The sequence below is a fragment of the Aedes aegypti genome, chromosome 2, assembly GCF_002204515.2.
Source record: "Aedes aegypti strain LVP_AGWG chromosome 2, AaegL5.0 Primary Assembly, whole genome shotgun sequence".
Lineage (NCBI taxonomy): Eukaryota > Metazoa > Arthropoda > Insecta > Diptera > Culicidae > Aedes > Aedes aegypti.
Window position 1 is genome coordinate 456044044 of NC_035108.1, and position 14669 is coordinate 456058712.

The window sequence follows — 14669 nt, forward strand, 5'->3', positions numbered from 1 at the left end:
TACGAAATCTCACCGAAAGCACCATAGATAAACTGAAAGCGGCTGGTTATGCTCCAATGTCTACATTGAATACAAATTTACGCATTTGTACGTCCTGCCGTTTAAACGTTGACAAACGGGCAATCTGTACATCATCAGTGGATCAGGTTGCAGGAAGTTCGAAAACAACAACAACTGAGGAATTACTAGATGCACCGACAACAACTGAGGAGTTACCAGAAGTACCAAGTGCAGATAGTCTTGCCACGGTACCATCAGCGACATCTGTTTCAACAAATCAATCAGAAGATGAGTGCTTCCAGAAGGTCAACATCGAACGCTTCAACGAAGGGATAGCTGGAATAAAAGTGACTCCGATTAAATGGACGAAGATGGGTTACGTCAATTATCCCGAGAAAAAATACCGTGAAATCAACGAAGCTGTACGAAAAAACCTCTTCAAATTAGGACCTGAGGATGTGGAAAATACAGACTACGATGAGGTAATTATGAATATGAAGGAAAGGTTCTCGAATCTAGCCACGACAAGGAAAGAAAAATTATTGATTTTGTCGATGCTGCCAAGCTCGTGGTCTATTCAAGACGCCATTGATGAGTTCAAAACCAATAGAAATACAGCAAAAGAGGCAAAACAATTCAAAAATAACTGTCTTGCAACCAAAAATGCTAGGTCGAGTACTTCATTAACAGATGAGACAAAAGAAAAAATAATTCAATATTTTGAAGACGATGATGTAAGTAGAGCTATGCCTGGCCAAAAAAAAAATGTATCTGTAAAAAAAGATGGAAAGCGTCAAGCAATCCAAAAACGATTAATGGTGACTACTTTGAAAGAAGCGTATACACGCTTCAAGGAAATTAACGAAAATATTAAGGTAGGTTTTTCCTCATTTGCAAGCCTTCGTCCAAGGCAATGCAAGCTTCTATCCAATTCAGGAACACATAATGTTTGTGTGTGCACAACACACGAAAATATTAACCTAATCTTACATAGTTTGAAAAGAATCAATTTATCAAAGGATATTAAAATGTTAACTGGTAGTCTTTTGTGTGAAAATACAACATCAAATTGCTATCTACGATCTTGTTCGGATTGTCCAGATTTTTCATCATTGGAAAATACTTTATTCGCTGAGTTTGAAGAAAATTATATTGATCAGTTATCATTTGAGCAATTGGTGAACGGATAGGTGTGACCTAGAAACTATTGTAAAACCTGTAGATGAGTTTGTGTCATTTTTTTGCTTGAAATTAGAAAGTTTAATTCCTCACGACTTTATTAAAACAGAGCAATCCCGCTTTTTAAAAAATACGAAAAATACATTACAAGATGGTGAATTTTTAGTCATTTGTGATTTTTCTGAAAACTATAACTTTTTGGAATCTTTATTTAGTTGTCTAACTTTGTTTCTTTAGTTGTCTAACAATCGAACAAACCGTTTTTGCTGTGCAGCTTTTTGAATATTTTTGAACCATTTTCACATACACCCTTTTGAAAAGTTAGTCGTGACTCAACTTGAAGATTTGATATCGGAAAATGACGATTTAGATGGAACTGGAAAACTGTGCAAAGTTTCAGCTCAATAGAAAAAAATGAATTAAAAAATTTACCAAATTTTGGTGCTGTTGCTTGGAATCACTCAACTGTAGAAGTTCTCATAAGGACACTAAGCTGAGAAGCCAGCTCTATCCAGGTTGAGGCGTAACGCCAGAAACAAGAAGAAGAATTTTATGTTTGGTATTTGGCATGGTGTCTATCAAGATCTGGATGAAGAATCATAAATTTTGAGCTGTCGCATGATGGAACTATATGATGGTCTGAAAATGTCCAGTGGACATTGTCCACATCATACCCTACTGGAACCGGTTCCAAAATACTCCGACCAAATCCGGCCAAATCAAGTTGTTGTTCCTCTTGTAAACCGGAATGAAAATCCATGAAATTTGAACCATCGTACAATACATGCGTATCAACTACTAAATATGATATGCTTTTAATTAAGAGACGAATGCCCCTTCTGGGTAAAGTCTCTATAAACAAAAAAAAAAAAAATATGATATGTACCAGTTCCTTCTGAAACAGGTTTCAGATGTCCTTGTGCCCAGTATGGCCATACTCACAAAAAATCCGGAGCTCTTTTTTAGCGTTCCATATCTTTCAAACAAAACTGAAACAACAAAAATCGGTTCAAAAATGGGTTTTTGAGAGCGTTTCAAAATCATGGGTCATTTTTGACCCAAAATGTATAATGTTTAACTTTTTCTCAATGCATTAGGATGGTTAACGAATGTTTAGACTACACATGTTCTACAAAATTTGTTAGTAAATTACTATATAAAACCAAGATATTTAGTAATGGAAATGTTATTGACTTCCCAGGGCATAGAGTATCTTCGTGCTAGCCACACGATATGCATATGTAAAAATGATCAATTGGCACAGAGATCAATCATTTAATAACTGTGAAAGAACTAATAAGAGCAGGCTCTGTCTCAGTAAGAACGTAACACCAGAAAGAAGAAGTAGAGAATTTTAATTCAAGACTCTGTAAACATATGAACCTAAGCCATAACTGGAAGCAATCATTTGATAACGAAGAAACTCAATTATTTACCAGCACCGTTTACCAAACCACTCCCACCCAACGGAGGCCACCTGCCGTGCGCTCCAGTGAGTCTCACAACAATCAACAGTTCTTCCAGAAAACTAAGGAAATTGCCTCCCAATAATTGCCATTCAGTAGCTCAATTTTCATCGTTATATTCATTGTCCGGCTTGTTAGTTTGTGGCGACGATAATTTCCACCAAATTGGAATCTTCTGCCATGTCAATGCGGCGTTATGTTCCCCAGCAGGTCTTGGTCGCCGCTCCAATCGATAGATGATAATTGGTGTCCTACGGAGGAAACGACCAACCCAAAGGAAGTGGACAATTTGTTCCTGGTGGAAGTTCAAACGCACCAAACAGACGGACGTCTTGGTCTTGGGGACTGTCGTCGGAGTCGTTCGTCATGGTTGTCATTTGTGGGGAAAAGCGACCGACAAGACGCTGCGTTTCGGTTTGTTTGCTTGATGGGTAATAACTACCAACCAGGATAATAATTTTCTTCATTATTCCATAAACTGCTGTGCCGTGTAAATGCTTTCTGATGGGCAATTATCTGGGTTTCCTGATGGACGTGGTGTGACAATTTGCAAGAAGTTCCTTATGGTATCAGAGGTAATTAGTTGTGTTTCGATCACAATCAAATGGAGACAATTTTCCAGCCGTTTGGACATTTTTCATTCGGAAGAATCGATTGGATGTTTTCTTCGATTTAATACTTTTATCTGAGCTTATCCTGCCGGGCTGAAGAGAACACGTTCCGGGTTGCAGGGCTGGTAGCGAGTTACTTTTTGGGAACTGTGTCGCTTTTTCGATGCCAGTCACTTCAAGGTCTCATTTTTTTTTTCAAATCGACTAATACTGTTTGTCTCAAAGAATGTTGCAAGCGAAACCACTCGGTTTGCATGATTCTACGTTAAAAACTCTATCATAAATAATGCACATGGAATGATCAAGTCGTGAATCAGAGTATTCTCATTTGCAATTTCACATTCAAGATGCAAGAAAGTATGCAATGTTGGCGAATGTTGGATGCAAGATCGTGAAATGTTTCAGTTTCACTCAAGATTGCAAGCATTCCTGAATGCAATGAGGCAGTTTACCTTATTTATTGTTAAAGATTTAGTTATAACTCGTTTTACATGACAATCATGAAAGTTTATGTGCCATGTAAATTTAAGATTTTTACTGGGGACACAGTGTAAATGAACTAAAATTATAAATAGTACGTTATGATTTTTAAATAAATCTAATAATTAATTTTGAGAACCATAAATCACTAGTTTCAAAAATCTAGTCACAAAATAACGAACTTTAACACCACTTTTCGCACCAGCCCTGCCTGGTTAGCTGGTTTCCCTGGTAGCCCCGAGAGTAAACGGACCAATCCAAGCATCAACTGTCCGTTTCAATCACAATCCGAACCAAGAGATCATCAGGAGTAGATGTTTCTGCAAGGCATCTTTTCCGTATTTTCCTTTCTTATACGATTTCGATGTATGCCAATCGGAAAAGTGTCAATTCTCTAACTCTGGGGGCGATTGCAGAGAGCTACGAGACAACTTAGAAACACCACTTCTCCATTCCATTGGCTGCTGTCTTTGTCCGTTCCGTGTGAACCATGGCAATAACTGGTCGACAATACAGAACGCTTGCCCCGGTTATCACCGGGCGTTACCCGGAGAACAAGATTGGATCGGAAGGGATCTAATTGGAAGTGGAATCAATATCAAGTTCTACGAAAACTGACAGCAGGAAAATGATTTTCCTTGGGCTATTTATTGGAAGGAAAAATGAAATCCAGATTGTCAGGTTAGGTTCGTATCGAAGTTCCTTCCGCAAGCTGATGGGTGGATGCCATTCTATAGATTGAAAGGTGACAAAGGATACAAAGGTTGCTGTTCGTTGTGGAACCGAAGACACTGAAGTGTGACAGGGCGCAAATCGAATGGAAAATTGATTACGCACAGTGGAAAATATAAATGTCAGGGTGGATGGATGGACAGCAGGGTTCTCTAGAAAATAACAAAATGTACGATATGTGATGATGTTTAACTCTAGAATGGAAGATATGCAAATTAATAGCATTTGGTAGAACAAATCAACTTTCTAAAACAATGTGTAAAAAAAACCTTAAATGTACATGGCAATAATATATAATGTAAACTGTCTCATATTGCATTCAGGAATGTTGCAATCTTGAGTGAAACTGAAACATTTCATGATCTTGCATCCAATATTCGCCACTATTGCATGCTTTCTTGCATCATGAAAGTGACATTGCAAACGACAATAGTCGGCTTAAACGATTATCCGCTGAATATTCTATCACAGCTCGGTCATTTCATGTGCAAAAAACACGTTTTACGTTCAATATTTAGGATTATTTGAGCAAGTAACATTGCTAATAAAAGCTGTGTTTGTAGGATTTATCGTTGAATTATTACTAATGGCTTTACATGATTGAAGCTAAAAATAAGTAGCTTGTAAATGTAAGATTTTTTGGTGTGTATTCACAAATAAAAATAAGGATATTTTTCATTCCGATATTGGGCATCATGACTTTCAAACAATGATTTTGTCTGGAACACTTTAATGTTTAAATATTGAAATATTTAGAGATTTTGACTTATCACTTTTATGGAAGACTCTCCGGAAAATGGATCTTTATCATAAACTGAAGAATTTTCCGCCAAACTATTCAAAATCACCATAACCACACTTCCACTCCTTCTAATCATGGTCTACCGCAAACTACAAGCTGCAAAGCACCCATTTAAAATTCTTTCATCCAAACCACTTCCCAGGAATCGAATCAAACAGAACTTTAATTGGGAAAGTTGTCTGATTGTGTTTGCCAGTTCTTAGCTCACATCCACCGTCTCGACAACATCTCACTGCACAGACAAAGTGATGGCCAGCCTTGACAAACGACGCCAAAACCCCAAAGCAAACGACGAAAGGCGCTCCAGACTGTGACTGCGTTGCGTCTGCTGCCTACCTACTTAGCCAAACACTTAATCCAACAGTCAGTTGCGACTCACCCACATTTATCCATCACATCGCACCTGTGAAAGTGCAACCGACCACAAATGCCGATAGAGGGATGCGGAACTTCAACGCCCCGCCGCAAGACCGCACCGAGGCTAGGAGGACTGTCGAACGGATGCAACCAACGGTAAGGGAGGCTGCGACGACCCATTTTTAGGGGAATGTGGTGTAATGCCTGTTTGGAATGGGGAACTCTCATGGTTTATGGACAAAAGGTCGAAAGACAAAACGTCGAAAGGACAAAAGGTCGAAAGACAAAAGGTCGAAAGGACAAAAGTTCGAGAATGATTTGCTTCGTTGGAAATTTTTCCTTCTTTGAAGAAAGATTTTCGACCTTTGGTCCCTTCAATTTTGTTCTTCGACCTTTTGTCCTTTCGACCTTTTGTCTTTCGACCTTTTGCTATTGATTCAACTCTCAAATAGTACTATCTCACAAGCAATAAAATAAAACGAAAAACTAAATTTCAGAAGTTGTACCTTATTTGTGCCATCAGATCTTGACTGTTCGAGGTTATTCTTTTCAAATTTTTATTCAATGTATATTTGATTAGTTGAATAATTTTACTGCTAGGCTATTTTACCCTACTCACTCAATATTCCTCGAAGGAAGACTTTCTCTTTTTTGTCCATCTTGCAGTTTCCCAGATTGGCCTTCTGGGACCAGTATTCTCTCAACTAGTGCGTGCGTAACGTAGAAGATCTACCTTATTGGCCTCAGCGTTGCGTCACGTCATTGTCAGGTGTATTGTGTACAAAGTTTCTGATTTCTACCTGGTTCCCAATGTTATACAGTGAATTTGAAAGTAGGTCTCGAGGTAAACATCTCGTCTGCAACTCAAACACTAGATTTTGAATCATCAGCGAAACACGTATCAGCTTAAAAAGTTTCGCCAGAAAACCATGTTCAGATATTATCTATCACAGCTCATTTCTTTTCACTGAATCCTGCGCCTGCAAGTCATGATCCCGCGATTTATCTAAGACCATTCACAAGGTAAACAGCTGGTCCGTTGTCGAGCGGCCCTCACGAAAACCAGCCGACAAATGGTTTCTCGAGCGACCTCAGTCTGTTAAACAGGATGCGCGACACTATTTTGTACGCCGAATTCAGCGGCGTCGTCTCGTCTTTCTGGCGTTACGTCCCAACTGGGACAAAGCCTGCTTCTCAGATTAGTGTTCTTATGAGCACTTCCACAGTTATTAACTAAGAGCTTTCTTTGCCGATTGACCACTTTTGCATGTGTACATCGTGTGGCAGGTACGAAGATACTCTATGCCCTGGGAATCGAGAAAATTTCCTTTGCGAAAAGATCCTCGACCAGCGGGATTCGAACCCACGACCCTCAGCATGGTCATGCTGAATAGCTGCGCGTTTACCGCTACGGCTATCTGGGCCCCTAATTCAGCGGCGTTATTCATATGTAATTGGCACACGCCAATCTGTGCTCTTTCCTGTAGATTGGGCATATGAGGCCATCCAACCATTTCTTCGCCCTCCCATACCATCAGAAGTACTCAGTGGAACTACTGGTAAAGCTGCTCACTTCCGTGCTTGATAGGCTTGACCAGGATCTCGTCATTCTCAGCAGCCTTACAGTTCTTCAGCTCGCTGATAGCCTTTTTAACCTCTCCTATGGTCGGTGGATCCCCAGCTTGGTTGCCATCATCAATTTCTATTCTGTTTCTCGCTACATTTCCAGTTTCACAGTTCAACAACTGCTGAAAGTGTTCCTTACGTCAAATTTGAAAATTAATTGAGGGACAATTTGCCTCCTCATGCAATGCTGTGATCCTTGTGCTATAAGGGCTACCAAGGATCATCATAAGCGCACGGTTCTGCGCAATTTGTAGCCTGCTTTTGTGGGTTTGCGCACATTGTTCCCACACCGGAGCTGCGTACAATATTGCAGGGGAAATCACTTGTTTGTAGACTGCCAGTTCAATAGTCCTCGAGAGGCGAGATCCACGGCGAATAAGCGGATACAGGCTTCTGGTTAGGGCGGAGCATTTGATCAGAGTTTTGTCGACATGGGAGCGGAACTGTAGTTTGTCGTCAAACAGCAGTCCAAGGTACAGTACCTCTGACGACCACTCGACCCTTGTGCCATCCATGATCACAGTGCAGGTTGTTGGGGGTTTCAGTCTGTAGGACTGCCGATGAAGGAACATTACTGCCTGGGTTTCAGAAGCATTGATTTTGATCTTTATTTATTTATTATTTATTTATTTAACGGAAAATTTTGAAAGAGGGAAAAGCCCCTTTGAGTGATATCATTTCGAAATCGTTCTCAAAAGGGCACAAAACCTCTTTATCTTTTCTAATAACGTTACAAAAAGAATCTTAAAACTATAGGCTCAACCGGAAATGATCCATATCAGAGCCGATTTCTTGAAAAGGAAATTCCAATAACCAAAAATGGGAAATAGTTGAAGTGAACAAGAGTAGGTTATTTCATGATTTCTGAAACGAGAGATAAAAAAAGCAAAACAGTATCAAATATTATAACAAATATCTTTGAAAAAATTATATAAAATTTGTATCATTGAAAGTGATCTGCTACCAAGAATATCACGAACAGATATGGGTACTGTTATGTCTAAATTCTTGTATTTTTCTATTATTTTTTTTCTAGGCAAATTATATTTTTTGCAATGAAAAACTATATGATCAACATCTTGATAAGATTCTCCACAATCACATAAATTAGAATCTATTATGTTAATACGATATAAATGACTATTACAAATATAATGATTAGAAATAAGCCTTGAAAACATACAAATGAAATTTCTACCGACAGACATTTTTTTGATCCAGGGACTTTCAGCAACAATAGGAACAATTGAATGACACCATCGACCTTTATCACTCGAATCCCAACCAACTTGCCAAGAATCCAAAGCCTGTTTTTTTATTCTACCATAATATTCTGTATGGAAAATATCACGTTCATAAATAACTCCACGAGTAGCTCCTAATTTAGCTAAATAATCAGCTTGTTCATTACCATATATATGACTATGGGATGGAACCCAAACAAATTTAATTATGAACCCCCGAGAATGCAAATCACATAATAATTTTCATATCAATAAAATTAAATAATGGGTTTTGAAATTAAAATTAGTTGATTCAATAGAATTAATACAACCTAAACTGTCAGTACAGATAACAAACAAATTTGGATGATAATCCTTTATTATATTACATGTGAAGTACAATGCTACCAATTCAGCTACAAAAATAGAACAGGGAAATTTCAATTTGTAAAAATGGACTACATCAATATTATAAACTCCAAAACCTGCATTATTTTGAATCAATGATCCATTTGTGTAATAAACAAATTTTTGATCAAAAGTAGAAAATTTTCGTTCAAAAAATAATTTAGCATATTGAATACACATATGACTTGGTATTTGATTCAATTCCCAATGTAATGATTTATCAACAAAGATCTGAAAAGAATGTACATTTATATCACAATTATAAAATGTATTTGATAAAACAGGTACCGTAATCCGGGGTAACATTGATCACTTTTCTGAATGTTTCTTTAATATTTCGTTTGAAAATGCAAATGTTGCAAATTTTATATTTTTAAAACAAGTACTGCCACCCATAGCTCGAAACTATATACTGTATTTTGTTTATTGAAAGATTTAAGCATGTTAAAAAAAATGATTTAGTCGATTTTTTGAATTATCTGATATGGGGTAACATTGATCACATATATAAACAAAGTTCGGTAATACTGAAAATGTCGTTACTTACTTAAACCATGGCCCCTGAGGCCGAATATGAAGGCCAAACGCTTACAAGTCATTTACTTTTTGAGTTATTTTAAAATTAAAAACACCTCGAACCACGGAATACGCCTAAAGGTAGGCAATTTCCTAAGGGAATTCTACATTCTTAACAGTAATTCGGTAATGTTGCCTAATTGAGCACACTTATAAAAGTTTTGACAACGGAATCGTTTTCGGCGATGCCATTTTTAGTAAGAATCACATTTTCCTTGCTTATATCTTTTGCAGAACTTGTGTGAGACATGAATCTTCGGTAGTGTCATCCTTAACAAATAAAATCATTATTTCAAAAAGTTGATAAATTTACGTATAAGGTAAACTCAATTTTCTCAAAAACATTAACTTTCATTAGCTCATGAATATAAGAAAGAGAAGCACTATTCATAATTTGGAAATGTTTCATCAATAAATGATAATACGTATTTTTGATGAGATGAGTCATGCCGATCAATGTTACCCCGCTGATCAATGATACCCCGGATTACGGTAATATATTTTCTGAAAAACAATGATTAAACGAGTTCAATATTTTACTAGTAGGATTTATTCTGTGTAAATCTCTTAAAATTTCTATAAGAGGGTGTTGATTTGTGAAGCATTGAACAAGAAATTTACAATTTAATTTATGAAAACGAATTTTGAGTGGAGCTACTCCTGCCAAAATTTCAACAGATTTTGTATGAGTAGAATTCATTAATTTCAAACAAATTCTTAAACAACGAAATTGAATTTTTTCAAGTTTTGAAAAATGAGTTTGAGTTGCACAACCAAAAGTAAAACAACCATATTCTAAAACTGAGCGTATTGTTGTTTTATAAAGAATAATCATATCGGATGGATGAGCACCCCACCAAGTACCAGTTATAGTACGAAGAAAATTAATCCTTTTAAAACAAATTTTCTGAATGTATTTAATATGAAAATTCCAATTTAGTTTTGAATCATACCAAATACCAAGATACTTGTATTCATATACTTGTTCGATTTCATACCCATCAAGAAATAAATTTACACTTACTGTAGAATGTTTACGTAAAAATATAATATACTTAGCCCAGGAACCAATGTTATCTAAACAAATTTGCATATAATGGCGTAAAATTTCTCTATTATGTCCACTTACAGAAATAACGTTATCATCAGCGAATTGACGCAAAATACATCCATTTGGAATAATAGATGAAATATCACATGTGAATAAATTGTACAAAAAGGGACTCAAACAAGATCCTTGAGGAAGGCCAAAATAGCTATTACGAGTGAATTTAGACGACCCATTGTGATAAAAATGCATAACTTTGAAAGAAAATAAGTTGTATATGAAATTGGATAATATTAAAGGAATTTTATAAGTATTCATTTTATTAAAAAGCAAATCAATGAGTACTGAGTCATAAGCTCCGGACACGTTCAAGAAAGTAGAAATAGTATCCTGTTTTTTATTAAAAGCAAGTTGAATTTGAGAAGCCAAAAGTGCTGTGCAATCACGAGTACCACGTCCTTTTCTGAAACCAAATTGACATGGAGATAAAATATTATTATGTTCAGCCCATATCTCAAGACGATTTAAAACCATTCTTTCCATAAGTTTACGTATGCATGATAAAAGACTAATAGGTCTACGACTATCAGCCAAAGAAGCATCTTTTCCTGGTTTAAGTATACTAACTACTTTAATTGAACGCCATTCTAATGGAATAATATTTTGCATAAGAAATGAATTGTAAATTTATAGTAAATGAACTTTCCCTTCATAGGGTAAATTTTTGAGAACGATAAATTTAATATTATCAATACCTGGTGCAGTGTTATTAGTAATAGACTGGGAGGGAGAAACCGATACGAAATTTATGTACGTCAAGGCGAGCCGAGATTCTGCTGTCACGAACTGTCACTGTGAGCCCAGATCTAAAACAATGGACAAATATGATAAAAGCGCGTAATTGATTAAAACATATTTCTGCATTTTAACAAATGTGACAAAAAATCGATTGAAAAGCTACTCATGCTTATTCAAAAGTAATGTCACAATAGCAACTTTTATTCTGATTGGATATAAAGTATTTGAAACGCATAATTTTACTTTTTCCAATAAAAACTAAAATGAAATGCATAGAAAACTTTGGCCCTTTTTCCATGTTTGTCCAGAACGATCGAAGGTACACAACAAATGAACACTAGCGATTTTCATCAAGTCTGCCTTGATTGTCGTTGACAAGCTGGAGTTTTCTTGCAGTTTGAAATAACTTTGTGCCATATTTCGTGTGTAGTATCGGTGCCTCCCTCCCAGGTAATAGACAGCGCCAAATCCAATTCATGTAATGAAAATGGCAAACAAAGCTCCGGGAAATAATTGACTGATTGCTTTGTTTTAAAATTAATAGATTGAGGAACAAAATCTGGACAAATTTTAGATGCAAATTGATCAATCCATTTATCGGAATACTCCAATAAAACAGGAGGAGAATTATCATAATTTCTTAAATTTCTTGCTACAGACCATGATGTGGATAATGAAGTTTCTCTATCAAGATTTTCTATGAAATGTTTCCAATAATTCCTTTTTTTTAAATTTAGTAGTACGAGTAAACCAAGCTTCCGCTTTACAATATAAAACATAATTTTCTCTAGATCCTAAACGACGAAATTTTTTAAAAGCTTCCGATTTATTTTTTAAAGCAATTGAACAATTATTATCCCACCAAAATGTAGGACGTTTATTTTTGTTATTATTACACAAAATTTTATTTTTCTGAGATTTAAGTAAGCAATTAAACATCAATTTAATGAATTCAGTATAATTTTCGATTGGGGAATTTGAATTTTTAAGATTAATTAGTGAAACAGAAATTAAATCTGAAAATTTAACCCAGTCAACAATTTTTGAATAGGGTAGATGTACCAATAGTGGAGGTACTAAGCACTATTGAACTTCATGAAACCGCCTAAATTCAAGAAGTGCAATTAATGTACATGTTAATGTTGTAACGGGAAGTAACGACCATTGACTTTATGAGAAAAAAATTTTTCATCGCAGTAATCTACGGCATGTCAGTTAAAAATAATACCTCCACTATTGGTACACTGTTCCTTTAGTTGCGGTATATTTTTAATTTGTGTTCCTATAGTTGCGGTATCAGTGGTTTTCTTATGGAATCCTTCACTATAGGAACACTTTACCGCAACTATTGGTACAAGCAAGAACAGTTTTAGCAATTTTAGTGATATTTCATCAGTTTAAAAGCAATTTGAACGCTATTCCGCGTATCAACAAGCCAATACGTCGATTGGCAGTGTCGGTTCTGTGACTAATGCAATAAAATCAGTGAAAACGGCACTACCGCAACTATAGGAACACCCACAACTAAGGGAACACTTACCCTAATCAGGAATAGAAGAATTTCTTTGAAGATTATTTTGTGAACAGTGGCTAAAACAAATCAAAATTGGGAGATGATCACTATTATTGGGATCATTAATTATGCTTCAAGTTGATTTAAAAGATAAATTATTTGAACACAAAGATAAATCAATACATGAATTTTGTAATGTAGGAACAGCAATTCTGGTAAACGATCCATCATTTAAAATGTTTAAATTATATTCATCAATCAAATCCAATAATAAGGATCCACGACCATCAATTTTATCACTACCCCAAGAATAATTATGTGCGTTAAAGTCACCCAAAATATAAAATGGGTGAGGAACACTGTCTAAAATCATTTTCAATTCAAATAATGAAAAATTTATATTAGGAGGAATATATAAACAAATAATATGAAAATGGTAATCCATATGTTTTACAGAAATAATGACATATTCAAAATGTACATTCAAAGATAAATTAACATATTTAAATTCAATACCACTTCGAATACCAATCAAAACTCCTCCAAAAGGAACATCTCTATCCTTTCGAATTATGTTAAACGATGGAATTCGTAGAATTTTTGATTCAGTTAACCAAGTTTCATTTAAACAGAAAATATCAATTTTGTTATGCTCAAGCATTACTCTCAGTCTATCTATTTTTGGAATTATGCTTCTACAATTCCATTGTAAAATATTCAAATAACTATTGGAATTCGAAGCCATTACGATGAAAAAAATGAAGCAATGATAGGTCCGAATGCATTCAATTTATCAAGCAAAGAGGCAACAAATGGTAAAATAAATTTAATAATTTTTTTCCAGAAATCACTAAATCCCAACAATTCTACTAATTCCTCCAAAATTGCCAAAATTGAAGAATTTTCGTTAACATTATTGTTATCATTAGACGTATTGGCATTTACATTACTATTTGATGGATCAGATACAACACGTTGGAAACCTGGAATAATACGAGAAGATGAAGAACTCAATCGCGGGAAATTTTCATCAAATGATTTTGCATTTGAATCAATTTTAACTTGAGCTTTATTTGAAACTTTTTGAATTCTTTTTCTTTTTGATGGAGGTTTATAAATAAAATTATCTAAATTCAATGTGTCATCAAATTCATCATCAGTTAAGGATTCATAAATATTTGGAGCGGTACAATCCGCCGAGTTTTTCAAAATTTCAGAATAAGAAAACTGATTTCTGTTTTTCAATTTTTGATGGAATTTGGATTCATTACTTTTATATACCGTGATGAATCAAAATCCGGACGGCACCAATATCCGGACACTGAATCAATATTCATGAATTTAACGAGGAAAATACATAATAATCTGATTGTATTTTAATAAATCTTTAGATTTAATCTTATTTCATCATTTAACAATAATATGCAATCTAGTAAGCTACGCAAAAAGTAATAAAAATGAAAACCAATTCGGTACTTCAGTTCGGCACTTTTCCTTTTTTTTTTTTTTTTTTTATATCTTTATTAGAGTGTATTTTAACACACGAGGGCTAGTTCTACACTCGGCACTTTTCCTGCGGCGTGCAAGTTTTAGTTGTGTAGTACTAGACTGACTTACCCGGTATTGAATCATTCGTAAAAGTATTAATAAATGTTAGTTTTTCTACTTGTTTTGTTAATAATCGTGAATGTGATGGTAGATTGTACAGTTAAGTAGGTGAAAAAGTGTAAATTAATTATTTCAAGATCAAAAATATGCTGTCCGGCTTTGTGAGCCAGTGGTTCTATAGCCGGACATAGAATGATATTGTCATATATCCGCAGTGCAAATGGATATTTGTCAATCATATT